Source organism: Orcinus orca, chromosome 7, assembly GCF_937001465.1.
Source record: "Orcinus orca chromosome 7, mOrcOrc1.1, whole genome shotgun sequence".
Lineage (NCBI taxonomy): Eukaryota > Metazoa > Chordata > Mammalia > Artiodactyla > Delphinidae > Orcinus > Orcinus orca.
The window spans coordinates 39,125,782-39,138,874 of NC_064565.1; positions in this window are offsets into that span (position 1 = coordinate 39,125,782).

A 13,093-nucleotide genomic window follows, 5' to 3' on the forward strand; every position below is an offset into this window, starting at 1 on the left:
TACAGTATATCCTTGTAGCTTATTTATTTTATACATAATAGTTTGTGCCTCTTAATCCCCTACCCCTATCTCACTCCTCCCCACTCCTCTCTCCCCACTGGTGACCTCTAGTTTGTTCTCTAGATCTGTGAGTCTGTTTCTTTTTTGTTATATTCTCTAGTTTGTTGTATTTTTTAGATTCCACATATAAGTGATATCATACAATATTTGTCTTTATCTGAGTTATTTTACTGAGCATAATACCCTCCAAATCCATCCCTGTTGTTGTCTGAGGTACCATTTTAAAGGGGCAAATTCATTCAATGTATAAATTCCAGTTTGGTTTTTTTTTTTTTTTTTTTGGTTTTGTTTCCAGGAACTCATATAGGCAAAAACGATCATGTAATTAAATGCTTAGTTGATGGAAATTTTCTCTAAACCAAATTTCTCCAAGCCTTCCCTGGATGTGAATGTTTATTAGGGCACATAAACATTAACAGTAAATTATCCTGGCCCATTGCCTCTGACCAGGCATCCCCTTTAAGTCTCCCTCTGGCTACTGCTGGAGTCTTGTCTGTGTGAAAGAGCAATCTGGTCTCTCTCTCTGGCCCCTCACTGCTGACTGCTGCCCATGAAGCTGCTCATGACCCTTTTGGCCTGACCTCTGGGAGCACTGCCTTCCTTCTGAGCCTCTATATTCCCCACAGACCTGGGCAACCCTGTGTTGTATTTCATCCTCTGGATCTGATTCTCCAAAGTCCCTGCTGCAAGCAGCTCACTGACAGTCTGCAGCTCCCTTCTCATCCCATCCCCTCCTCCACAGGGCAGGGGGACAGATGCCGCAATACCCAGCTCCATCCTGCCTCCCCTCCAGGCTCTGAATCGAAGTCCACATCAACTCCTCTCTTTATGCCAACAGATCCCTGAGCTGTCTGCTAGCTCATGAGTCCATTGGACGATGACTCCCCAACAGGCTCAGCTACATCTAAAATCAAGATGAGGCGAGGGCCGCGAGAAGCTAGATTCCCCTCTATTACCTCTCTTGATTTCTGACAGAGCTGACTTTGGGCCAAAGCTTACATTTAATTAACAGAATGGGGTATGGGCAGGCGGCCACTGCTCTCAATTAAGAGGCTGAGAACCGTGTCTGCAAGTGACTGTACGATCAAGACACACCGCATAGACTCCAGGGGCAGGGATGGTGGTCAACGACATGGCAAGGCCGGTGGACATGATGGTGCCACGGATGCTGTTTACCAGGGTTTCTTTTAGGGACTCCTATTGTGGGGGATGCTCACATCCTGCTCTATAAAGCCTGTAATGTTTTAATTCTTTTACAGAAAAGAAAAAGGCTTTACCTCATACGGTTATGGGGAAAATTAAAAGGAATTCCAGATGTGAGGCGTTAAACTCTCACATCTCTTCCTCACCACCCAGCCGCCTTCTCCCAGCAACTTTGTAGAGCTGTACACTTTATCTGAATATTTGAAGAAAATGATATATTTCTATTAAAACCAGCATGAATATATTATGGAGTCAGATAGAAAAATTCATGAATTTTTAAGATAGAACAGGAGACTTGAAAGAAATTTCATCTCTGCTGCTCCAGGGCATGCGTTACTCTTGTTAGGGATACTTCAGCAGAAAAGTTGCAGAAGTTCTGACGTGGGTCCCCGGAAGGCACCGAAAGCTTCCTTGCTGATGACTGACAGGGTTGGCTTGTGTGTTAGAGAAACCTCTCTGAAGGCAGCGTGGTGAGGTGGGAGAAATGGAGGCGAGGTTCCTGAGCGTGGCCCTGGGTAGTAATCGTACGCGTTGGCTCCTGGATCCAGAGCCTCCTGGGTGCTAGGGAATCCACGTGCGTTTCTCTGCAGGTCCACGACAAGCCCATGTTACCAGAGGAGAGTGAGCCTCAGGGAGCTGAAGAGCTCTCAGCCACATGGCCTGCTGCATCTCTCCACCCTGCCCCTTCTGACAAACCGTCCCCATGCTTGCACCTTCTGGCCTTCCCCAGCTCCAACATGACAGGCTCCCAGGGGCCCTGTGGCCTGGTCACCTGAAAGAGGCCATGCTGCCTGAGGCGTCCGGCAGTGTCCAGGGACCCGGCCCTGGGCTCTCTTGGCCCTCGCCTGCCCCGACCCGAGCCCGCACTCCCAATGCACCCCATCGGTGACCCACCCCTGACAGCACAGTGTCAACCACTCCACGTCTGACTCCAGAGACAGCGACCTCATGGTGTTTCCAGAGGGACACACGGCAATGAGTTTCTAGTGGTCGTGGCTGACCTTGAAGAGAAGGGGGTGTTCTCAAACCCAGAGTGGAGATGAGGCTCACGGGACCCTGAAAAGCCTGGCCCGACAGCCTTGTGTGGCGGGGGAAGGGTGTGACCCCAGGTCACATTTCCTTTCAGGAAGCTGAGCTGCTCCAGAGGCCTCAGAGAGAGAGACCAGTGGTTCCCCACACAGCCCTTCAGCTGCCCCCGCCTTGGGCATCGTAGCTGTGGCTTCTCCCGCCAGATGTCTGCCTGCAGCCCAAGAGCGAGCACTGATGTGGGGACTTGAAACGCCCCTACTTATCGCCGAGGAAGCAGGAGGAGGACGAGGACCCTCTCCCCACGCGGGCTGTGGGTGAACAGGAAATGGCTCCAGCCTTTCTTCCTCTCCGCCTTTGCTTTCTGTTTCAAGTCTGTGGTGTGTACCTTTGAGTCACACCAAACATTTTAGAACAAACAGTGGGAAACAAGTCTGCTTACGAGGGGCAGGTCCTGAATTCTAATAAACCATTTTCTCTCCGTAAGGCAATAGCATTGCTTCCAGGTTCCAGACTGGATTCGGATCCATCTACTTCTGTCTCTTTCCATGCTCTGTCCCCTCGAGCGGGAACTTGGTAGATGTGAAGCTCCGTGGATGCTTAAGAGGCCAAATAGGGTCTCGAGGGGTCAGCGGGGCCGCACTTTTGGAGGCCTCAGCGATGGCTACACCGGCAGGCAGCCAACCAGTGTTCATTGCCTAATTGTTGATTATGTGCCAGGCATTGTGATAGGTGCTTGGGATGGAGCGTGAAGCAACGTGGACAAAATCTCTACCCTCCTTAAGCTTAAATCTAATTGGCAAGAAAGATATTAAGTAAAAGTTTCCTGTAACTCTGGCAGCGTAATAACTGTGCTGCTTATTACGAAGGAGAAGGACATGGTACTGCAGGCACAGGTAAAGAGGATGGAACTTGGCTGGGGTGGGGAGATAGAGTAAGAAACCTTCTCCCCAAGGAAGTAACAGTGAAGATAAGACTGCAAGGAGTGGGCTATGCCCAAATGAGGGGGTGGGGGGATGGAGAGCAGACAGCTCCAAACTGAGGGATCAGATTACGGGGAAAGCCCTGAGGTGAGAGAATGGGTGTGTATAAGGAATTCAAGATGTCCAGGATACTAGAGCAGAGGGGGCAAGGGAGGTACAGAGGGAGGTCTGCAGAAGCAGGGAGGATGTGGTTGGTAGTGGGAAGAAATTCATAGCTTCTGGGCAAGGAAAAGGCACTGGCAGATTTGCATTTTTTGTTCCTTTGTTTGGTTTTGTTTTGGTCACACCCTGTGACTTGTGAGATCTTAGTTCCCTGACCAGGAATTGAACCTGCACCCTCAGCAGTGAAAGAGCAGAGTCCTAACCACTGGACCACCAGGGATTTCCCAGATTTGCATTTTTTTTTAAATTTATTTATTTTATTTTATTTTTTGGCTGTGTTGGGTCTTCGTTGTTGTGCACGGGCTTTCTCTAGTTGCAGCGAGCGGGGGCTACTCTTTGTTGCGGTGCTTGGGCTTCTCACTGCAGTGACTTCTCTTGTTGCGGAGCACTGGCTCTAGGCGCTCGGGCTTCCGTAGTTGTGGCTCGCGGGCTCTAGAGCGCAGGCTCAGTAGTTGTGACGCACGGGCTTTGTTGCTCTGTAACATGTGGGATCTTCCTGGACGAGGGCTCAAACCCCTGTCCCCTGCATTGGCAGGCAGATTCTTAACAACTGTGCCACCAGGGAAGCCCCCAGATTTGCATTTTTAAAGGAGCACTCAGGCTGCTGTGGAAAGAATGGAGTTGGAAAGGGTGGAAATTGATTCAAAGAATCCGTTGGGCTATTGAAATCGTCTGGGTGAGAGACAGTGATGATTTGCAAAGGGGTGGTGGCAGAGAAACTAGAAAAGGGAGGATGAATCAACGAGAGGCTGAGGAGTAATTGGGTGAAAAGTTGTGGCTCGGCTGCATGCGTTGGGTGTGGGCGAGAGGAGAGTCCTGGATGACCCCTACTCTGAGGATTTCCGCAGTTAAGTATTCATTGACTCCTGAAGTGTTCAGCACCAGCTCCCATAAAAGCAGAGATGCTCCATTCAAGGGTGCCATCTTGGATTTCAAGTCCACTTAAGAAGGATGAGAAGTGTGGGACACATGGATGGGGGAGAAGCCCAGCAATTCCCTCTCTAATGTGTGGGGAAAGCCAGAGCCTTCTGAAGGCTGCAGACCCTACCCGGCCACCTGTTCCTGTGAATATTATAAAAATGCATTAGCATAATTTCCGTGATGAATATCTTGCCATGGAATGGGTGCCATTGTATTCCAAAGACGATCCACAGCAGCAAGGGCTGGGCACAACTTTCCTGCTGGTAGCACGTGGTCTTGTGTCTGGAGCTTCATGTTAGTGGCGTTCAAAGCAGGATGGTCTGACATTAGGAAGAATTGTCTCTCTAGCTCAAAATAGTGCAGGGCATTCCAATGCCTCCTCCTTCTGATAGACCTACTCCTACCACTGCCCTTCCTTTTTCTCCTACACTGTCTGCTTCCTGCCTCCAAACAGTGGTGGTCACTGGGGGACAGAGGGCTCCCTCCCTTTAGCATAGCCCTCATTTCACAGTAGTCAGGGCGAGTGTTCACTGAGCACTGCATCTGTTAGGATACTCTTGGTTATATATGTTCTTGGCTGAAAAAATCAAATTTGCACAAACAACAAGAAAAGCTATTATATCATGTGATTGGGAGTCCAGAGGGAGAGGGTGGACTTCAGGGTTGTTTGATCCAGAAGCTCAGCGCTCATAGCAAGGATTCAGGTCCATGTCTCTGCTCTGCTGTTCAGCACGTCGGCTTCATCCTGAGCTGACTTTCCTCTAGGATGTAGCATGGCTGCTGATGGCATTTGGGACCACCTCCTTCCTCCTGGCAGGAGAGAAGTGCTGCTTCCAGCAGTCCCCCGGGAGAGTACAGAGGAACCTTCTCAGAAGCCCCAGCAAAGCTCTCCTGCATCCCGTGTCCTTCCAGAACCAATGATTAGTGAGAAGGTTGGGCTCGCTCTGATTGGCTGAGACAAATAGGACTGGAGGTGGAGATGGGGTCACCTTGCCTCGATCACAGGGGCTGTTTGCGGAAAAGTGGACACCCGGATGGAATCAGGGATTCTTTCAGGAAAGAGCCAGGGAGTAAGAGTTGTTGGGTAAGCAACTATCAGGCTCTGACTGGGATGGGTACTTCAGGGGCTGCAGGAAAAGAATTGTGATTTTTAAAAACATTTTATTATGGAAAGTTTCAACCATATAAAAAGTAGACAAAACACTGTAACAAATTCCCATGTATGTATTGCCAAGCCTTAACAATGATCAACTCAAGGCCCTTTTCACCTGTTTTCCTGCCTGCTTTCCTTTCCAATTCATTATGAAGCAAATCTTGAACATCATATTTCTTCATCCAAAAGCATTTAAGCATGTATCTTTAAAAGACAAAGGCACTTTTTAAAACGAAACCACACCATCATTATCTCATTATCTCATCACTATCTCATTATTAAATAACAGTAATTCTTTAACGTCATCAAATTATCCAGTCAGGGTTCAAATTTCCAATTGTCTCATATGTGACCAAAATTTTTTTTGCAGGACTTCCCTGGTGGTGCAGTGGTTAAGAATCCACCTGCCAACGCTGGGGGCACAGGTTGGAGCCCTGGTCCGGGAAGATCCCACATGCTGTAGAGCAACTAAGCCCGTGCGCCACAACTACTGAGCCTGCGCTCTAGAGCCTACGTGCCACTACTACTGAAGCCCGCGCGCCTAGAGCCCGTGCTCCGCAACAAGAGAAGCCATTGCAACAAGAAGCCCGTGCACCGCAGCGAAGAGTAGCCCCCGCAACTAGAGAAAGCTGGCGTGCAGCAACGAAGACCCAACGCAGCCATTAATTAATTAATTAATTAAAAATTTTTTTTTCGCAGTTTGTTCAAAGGTAAATCGTTAGAGATCAGTGTCATCCCACCTTTTATCTTACAAGATAAAGACAGAGATCTGGAGAGATTAAATCATTTACCCCAGGGCCCTCAGGTTTTATTTGATTGATTGATAATTCTATCCTGCCTCTTTTCATGATGTGTTTGAGGCAGGTGATTACATAGTGGAAGACCTATAATTCATTCATTCACTTAGCAAATATTAGTTGACATCAGCTATGTGCAAGGCACTTAATGAGGCCATTGCAGTCAACAGCACTTGGGTCTATAATCAGAGAAACTGAGCATTGATTCTAGGGCTTCTGCCTATGACATTAGGCAAGTCTCCCCATCCATCTGCCATGGTGCCTGAAGTCCCCAGGAGAGGCAGCTTTTGGATTAGAGTTGTCCTGGGGACCCTCATGAATATACATACATATTATTCTAGCAGACAGTTGTTCTTGTGGGCTGCCCACGTTGAACACTTCCTATTTGGGAGGAATTCTAAAATAAGAGGAATCCTAAAATAGGAAAACAGGCTCCACTTTCTACTATAGAAACCAAAATTTATGGATGGTCTTTTCCCCACCTCCAGACAGCTGGAGAGAGACACGGGACCTGGTGCTCCAATCCATTGCTGCAGCACTTGACCGTCAATCCTGGAGAAGTGGCCCAGGCCAGCTGGAGATTATCCACAGGTGCCGTGATCACATCGAGTCCAAAGGAATGGTGCCAAGCGTCCAGAGTCACCAGGGGCAGGAACCAAGAAGATGGTTCCCAAGAGTCACTTCTGCTTGGTCTTGTTTCCCACTGAAGCCCGGTTCGTGCCCTCTGCCCACACTGTGAACGATGCCTAGCCGTTCAAGTAAGTGACTTTTCTGCTTAGGTGCCTAGAGTCACTTCCTTCTCTGGGCAACCGAAACCTCTAACTCAGTTGAGAATAATCATCTATTAACAACTTAGTTCTTTTATGTTGTTCTGACTTGCCGGCTATTAGGAAACAAAATGAAACACAGGGTAGAGACATTTTGATGGACACTGCCAGGGACATGAGAGGTTCAGAACTCACTTCTATCTAGAAGTCAAGAGTGTTAGCCCAGGATGCTGGGTGATTAGAGGTTGTAGAGAAACCATCACCTCCTTTCCAAATCTGCTGAGGGATGACCCTGAAAAATAGGCGTTTCACAATGATCTGTGCTAATTACAGCACTGTGTCTGGGAGGAGGTGATACATGATTCCCTAGAACCCCAGATGGAGACATCTGCTCCACCAACCCCAGCTGTTTCATTCTTGGCTGGAATTATGACTGAAGCGCTCGGAGCAGAGATGGGCAGGATGGCACTGGGGAGTCTAGCTGCTGTGAGTTCCTGTCTGCCTCGGAGGGAGCCGGGAGGACCTGGGCTGTGCCTGCTCCCCATTGTGGGGTGGGGTGGGCAGTGCCTGGCTAGGCCCTGGGCTCAGCTCCCCCAGGAAGCAGCTCTGCTCCTCCAGGCAGTTCTGCCAGCTCCCAAGCTGTGGTATCTGTCAGCCTGGTCTCCGGTCCACAGCTCAGGGGACCTGGCTCAAAATGCCACAGCCCTGGGCTCCTCCCATGTGCTCTTCCACGTTTTAAACCAACATGAAGCAAGACCATCAGCCTGCTGGTCAGAACACCCACTGCCCTTCTAGCCTCACGCAGGCAGTTGCTTCACGAACTTGAAAATGATTACTTGCAGAGATGAGATTTCCTACACTGAGTCTGTAGTTTCCTGTCCTTCAGAGCGTGCCTCCCACCCTCCTTTCCCATGCCTCTCACCACCCGTGTATCTTCCTGGGCTCAGACACCCACTTTCCCTCTCCACCACCTCAATCCTTATTCTTGCCTTACTTTCTCTTCCCTTCCCTTTCCTCTGCAAGACTTATTTTCTTCCAAACCCATACTCTTGTGCCCAGTATTGTTTGTTGCTTTCCGAAAATATTTCCACTTCAAAAGCAGTTTATGACCATCCCTGGCTCTCTCTCATGCTGGACTATACTGAGGCCCTCACCCCATTTCTTCCCAGTCTGATACTGTTATAGTTGAATTGTGTCCCCCTAAAAAAAGATATGTTGAAGTCTTAATCCATCCACAGTACCTCAAAACGGATGTTATTTGGAAATAGGGTCATTGCAGATGTAATTAGTTAAGATGAGGTTGTAGTGAAGTAGGATGGGCCCCTACTTATAACGACCCAATCCAATCTGACTAGTGTCCTTATAAGACAACCACGTGAAGACACAGAGACACAGGGAGAATGCCATGCGACAGCAAAGGCAGGTATTGGAGTGATGTGGGTATAAGCCAAGTAACACCAAGGGTTGCCAGCAATCGCCTGAAATTAGGAAGGGGCAAGGAATTGTTCTCCTACAGTTTTCAGAAGGAGCGTGGTCCTGCTGACGCCTTGATTTTGGACTTCTGGGTTCCAGAACTGTGAGACAATATGTATCTGTCGTTCTAAGGCTCCCGTTTGTGGCACTCTGTTGTGGTAGCCCTAGGAAACTAATACAAACGCCATCAGGAAGATCCCAGGAACTTCCTTCTAGAGCCTCTTCCGCTACCAACCCTGAGCTTTACCAGGCTCCCAGTTCTTACCTGAAAATCTCCTCGGAGCAAATAAGAGTGACGTTTCCATGAGTGAAAGAGCTCTCTAGAGGTTTGGATTCTGTGACCTGTAATATCCGAGGGGGTTGGTTGACCCTCACTGCCCAGCTATGTTTCCCCGCCCTACTCCAGCTGCTTTTCGCCTTGGCCTTCAATCACTTCCTAGCATCCTCGATAAGGCTATTATGGAATATGTGCATTGTTTGCTGCCTGCCTTCCCCCTGCCAGCCTGTAGGCTCCGTGAGGGCAGGGGTCTGATTTGTTCACTGGCACAAAGTAGGCATTCAGTAAACCTTTGTTGAATAAACAAATAACTGAGCGAGGACCTTTCCACCTCTGACCACATGGAAGGGCTACAACTCCTCTGCAGGAGATGGGGCGGGGGTGGAGTGGGGGAAGGCGGCAGGGCTAGGAACAGCGAATACCGTGTTCGGGTGACTGGGAATGAAAAGGTCATTTTTCACCTGTCTGAGGAATTCAAGAGAGAGATACAGCAAATGCAGGGCCTACCTCGGATCTTTTCCATCTTGCTATCTCAAGTTCCCTACTGCTTGAGGGACTTAACAACCCCTGACTCTCAGTGTGATCCCACCTGGAGTGACAGAGGCCACCCAGGTGGTTGCCATCCAGCACTCCAGCCTGGGGTTCCCAAGGGCCACCTTGGCGGGCACAACCAAAAGTTCTGGTGGCTCCACAATGGAACAGGGAGGCTGTGCAAGAACCTGGCAGAGCCATGAAGCCCACAAGCTGCACGTTTGGAGGCTGGAGTGTTCTCCCTCAAGTTCTGGACCTGACGCTGCACATGCAATTCAGCCCCTACTCTTTCAAGGTACTGTGCCAGATGTGGTGGTAAGGGGGGTGATGAAGGACATCAAGATAAATAAACTTGAGCTGAAATGATACAAATAAACTTATTTACAAAACAGAAACAGACTCACAGATTTAGAGAACAGAATTTATGGTTACTGAAGGCTGGGGGCGGCGGTGGGGGGAAGGGTGAAGGGAAGGGATAGTGAGGGAGTTTGGGATTGACATGTACACACTGCTGTATTTAAAACTAATAACCAACAAGGACTTTCTGTATAGCACAGGGAGCTCTGCTCCCTGTTATGTGGCAGCCTGGATGGGAGGGGAGTTTGGGGGAGAATAGATGCATGTTTATGTATGGCTGAGTGTCTTTGCTGTGCACCTGAAACTATCACAGCATTGTTAATCAGCTATACTCCAATACGAAATAACAAGGTTTCTTAAAATAAATAAATAAAAAATAAACCAGAGCCTGCACTCTGAAGATGGTGAAGGCCTGTCTGGTTGGGAAGCTAAGACCTGTCCATAGAAACACATTAACAGCTCCAAGGCAGAAATAGGTACCATAGAATCAGGCAGCTTGGGAGGGCTATTGGAGTTCAGATCAGGAAGACGTCAGTATGGGTGAAGGGAGAGAAGGATTGTTGGATGTCATGGGACCTAGAACCAGGCCTTGAAGGAGGAGGAGGAGTGGAAAGGCATCTCACAGGGCTGCGGTGTGAGCAGAATTGTGAGCTGGGGCTTGAGCATGAGTTTAAAAGACAGTCAGCCCCTGAGCAGAGAGCGTATGAGCCAGCTAATAATTCCAGGCAGACAGCACCAGGGGACATCAACAAACAGGTCCTGATGTCCAGAGAGATGCAGAAGGGGTGGGTTCTGAGTTAAAGAGGGAAACACCAGCCTTTTAGCTACTGGGATAAATAACATCCTGATAGTTTAGTAATGGGTGCTTCAAATAAAATACAGTGACAGAGGTAATATAGTATCAGTCAAGTTATCATTAAAAATACCAGAAGGCAGTCACTGGCAGCGTTGGACCAGAAATACGATTCCCTTGAGGAGCTGACGTCACCCACCGCTGGCCTCTTGTTCTCAGGCTGGTTTGTGCTTGTTTATTCTCTGGAGTCTGCAGGGTGAGATGGGCTATTTAGGTAGTAGCTCAAGGGGGACCCCTCTGAGAGCTCGCCTGAGCACACCTTCCCCAGTGGCCTTTTGGGAAATGGGCAGTGTAAGTTTAATGAAGGGGATGTGATGGGAGAAGAAAATCAGCAGTGAGGAAATGACCTTGTGACAGTTAATGTGGAGCCAATTTCCAAGAAGAGATGAACGTGTGCCACCACGGTGGACAGGATAGAATAAATGGATACAAGTCTTAAAAGCTGTTAAATCAACCATCTTCACAGTAGGCAATTTCTTTGCTTTAAAATGACACTTATAGGCAAATTGATAACATACTGGCAAAGTTAATTGACGTTTTAGATGTCACCCCAAGGCAAAAAACGAGAGAAAATACATTGCTGGCTTGAGCTTCTTCCACTGAAGTTTGTCAAGATGGCATTCCTCTTGGCAAATGCAGTGCCTTCACTTTTCCAGACTCAACTCGTCCGTCTTCAATTTCAACTCAATTTGTTCAGCTGCTGGGTCTCTGGGTTCCTTTCGCCTCCCCGCGCCCAAGGACAGGCTCCATCTAGACACTCATTTGATCGTTAGGTGTTGAATTGCTGCCACTTTTGCCACTTCCTGGCAGTCTCAGGGATCTCGTGTGTGAAAAAGTGGGCCAAATGTGTAGACCTCCTTTGTCACCCGTATCTCTCATGACTCTGCAAGTAGACAGAGGTGGAGTTTTTAGATGGGGAGTGGGGTGAGATTGCGGGGCTTATGTGCTAACCCCTGTCTGAAAGGTCTGCGCAGACTGCTTAGTGCAGTGCTTGGCACATAGTAGCAACCCATAAATACCTGCTAGCTTCCTGAAGTGACCGGAAATAGTGGGGGAGCGACGGAATACAGCAGAGACATTTCATACACAGACGCAGACTTACAAAATTCAGCGATAAATTGCGGGGCCAAGAAAGAGGGGCAGGGGGATTTTTAAATGCCCATTTAAGTCCTTTCAGTGCCTCTGCCCGTGAGTCCCGCACTGATGTGAGGGAGGCGAGAGAGATGGGGCTCTGCTCCGCCCTCAGGGTCTCAGCTTCTGCCAGCGCCTCCCGGTGTGAGCTCCCACTGCTAAGTATGATCCTCGAATTTAAAGAAATATACTTTTTATACAATATAGTGCTTAGACGTAAGCCAGCCCCACATCGAGTGTTTGACCAAAGAAACACCAATTTATCCTTACTTGGCCAGAAGAAAAATGTGGTTTTCCCACTGGATGTTTTGAGAGATGGTGCGTTGGTTTCCAATGTGGCACCAAAATACCACCCCATAAGCAGTATCCAGAGGCCGATTTCAGAGACTTTAAAGAGAAATGTTGACCACGTGCAATTTTCATCGTGTGAGCGATCCGCAAGTCAGCTACGACACCACTGTGTGGAGGACACTCTGATCAGCCACGACTTAGCCTACTGTCCGCTGGGCCAGCCCCTCTCAGCCCCGTTCCCCCTCTTGTAGTGAACTGTGCTTCTCCAAATCCATCTCCATTCTCTCTTCCATCTGAAGTAACTAGACAGAGAGGGGAGGAGGGGGCAACGGTGAGGAGGGGCGTGTTGGAGCTGAGTCAACTGCTCGGAAGGAACTAAGTCTTGTCCTGCTGATTCTTCCCAAGCCCTGCGTTTGGTCCTTTCCACCCGGCACAGGCTTAAAAATTCCAGACAAGAGAAGCAACCTCTGTGGAAGAAACCCCAGGCGTAGTTCTACCTTAGTGACAGCCTTGGAGAGCAGGCCAGAGGCCTACGGCAGGGATGCTGACAGGGCCACCGTGTCTCAGTTTGAGGGGCACCAGGGAACTGTCCTCATCTTTACCCCTTGGCAGGTTTCAATGGAAACTTCCACAGCAGTAGCAGCAGCAACAACAGGCACCTGGGTGTTGAGCCCAGCCTCCATCTTCCAATGGCAGCTATCTTCAAATCCAGGTTCAAGTACACCTGAGATTCTACAGACTTTTCAAGGGGGTAAAAGTTCACAAATGATCTAAAGAGAATCCACTTCCAGAGTCTTAACTTCCAAGTATAGATTTCTAAAATTATTTCATAAAATTTCCCATGTTCCCCATACCCATCGTACTCTTACATGTAGTTTGCTCTGGAGTGTAAAAACCTCCTTGAGCCAGAAAAGGGGGAGATTGACATATTGGTTTCTGGGGCGCTTCTTTAATGATTCATCAAAGCATCTTTGCCCCTTACGGCTTTCTGTCCTTCCCTGTCTTCTACGTATTTCTGTGGCCCCCATTGAGATGCTCTAAATTTAGAACAACTAAAGCAGGATAGGTTAGTGGTGCTAAATTTGTTACGTGATTTCTTTCAGATTCA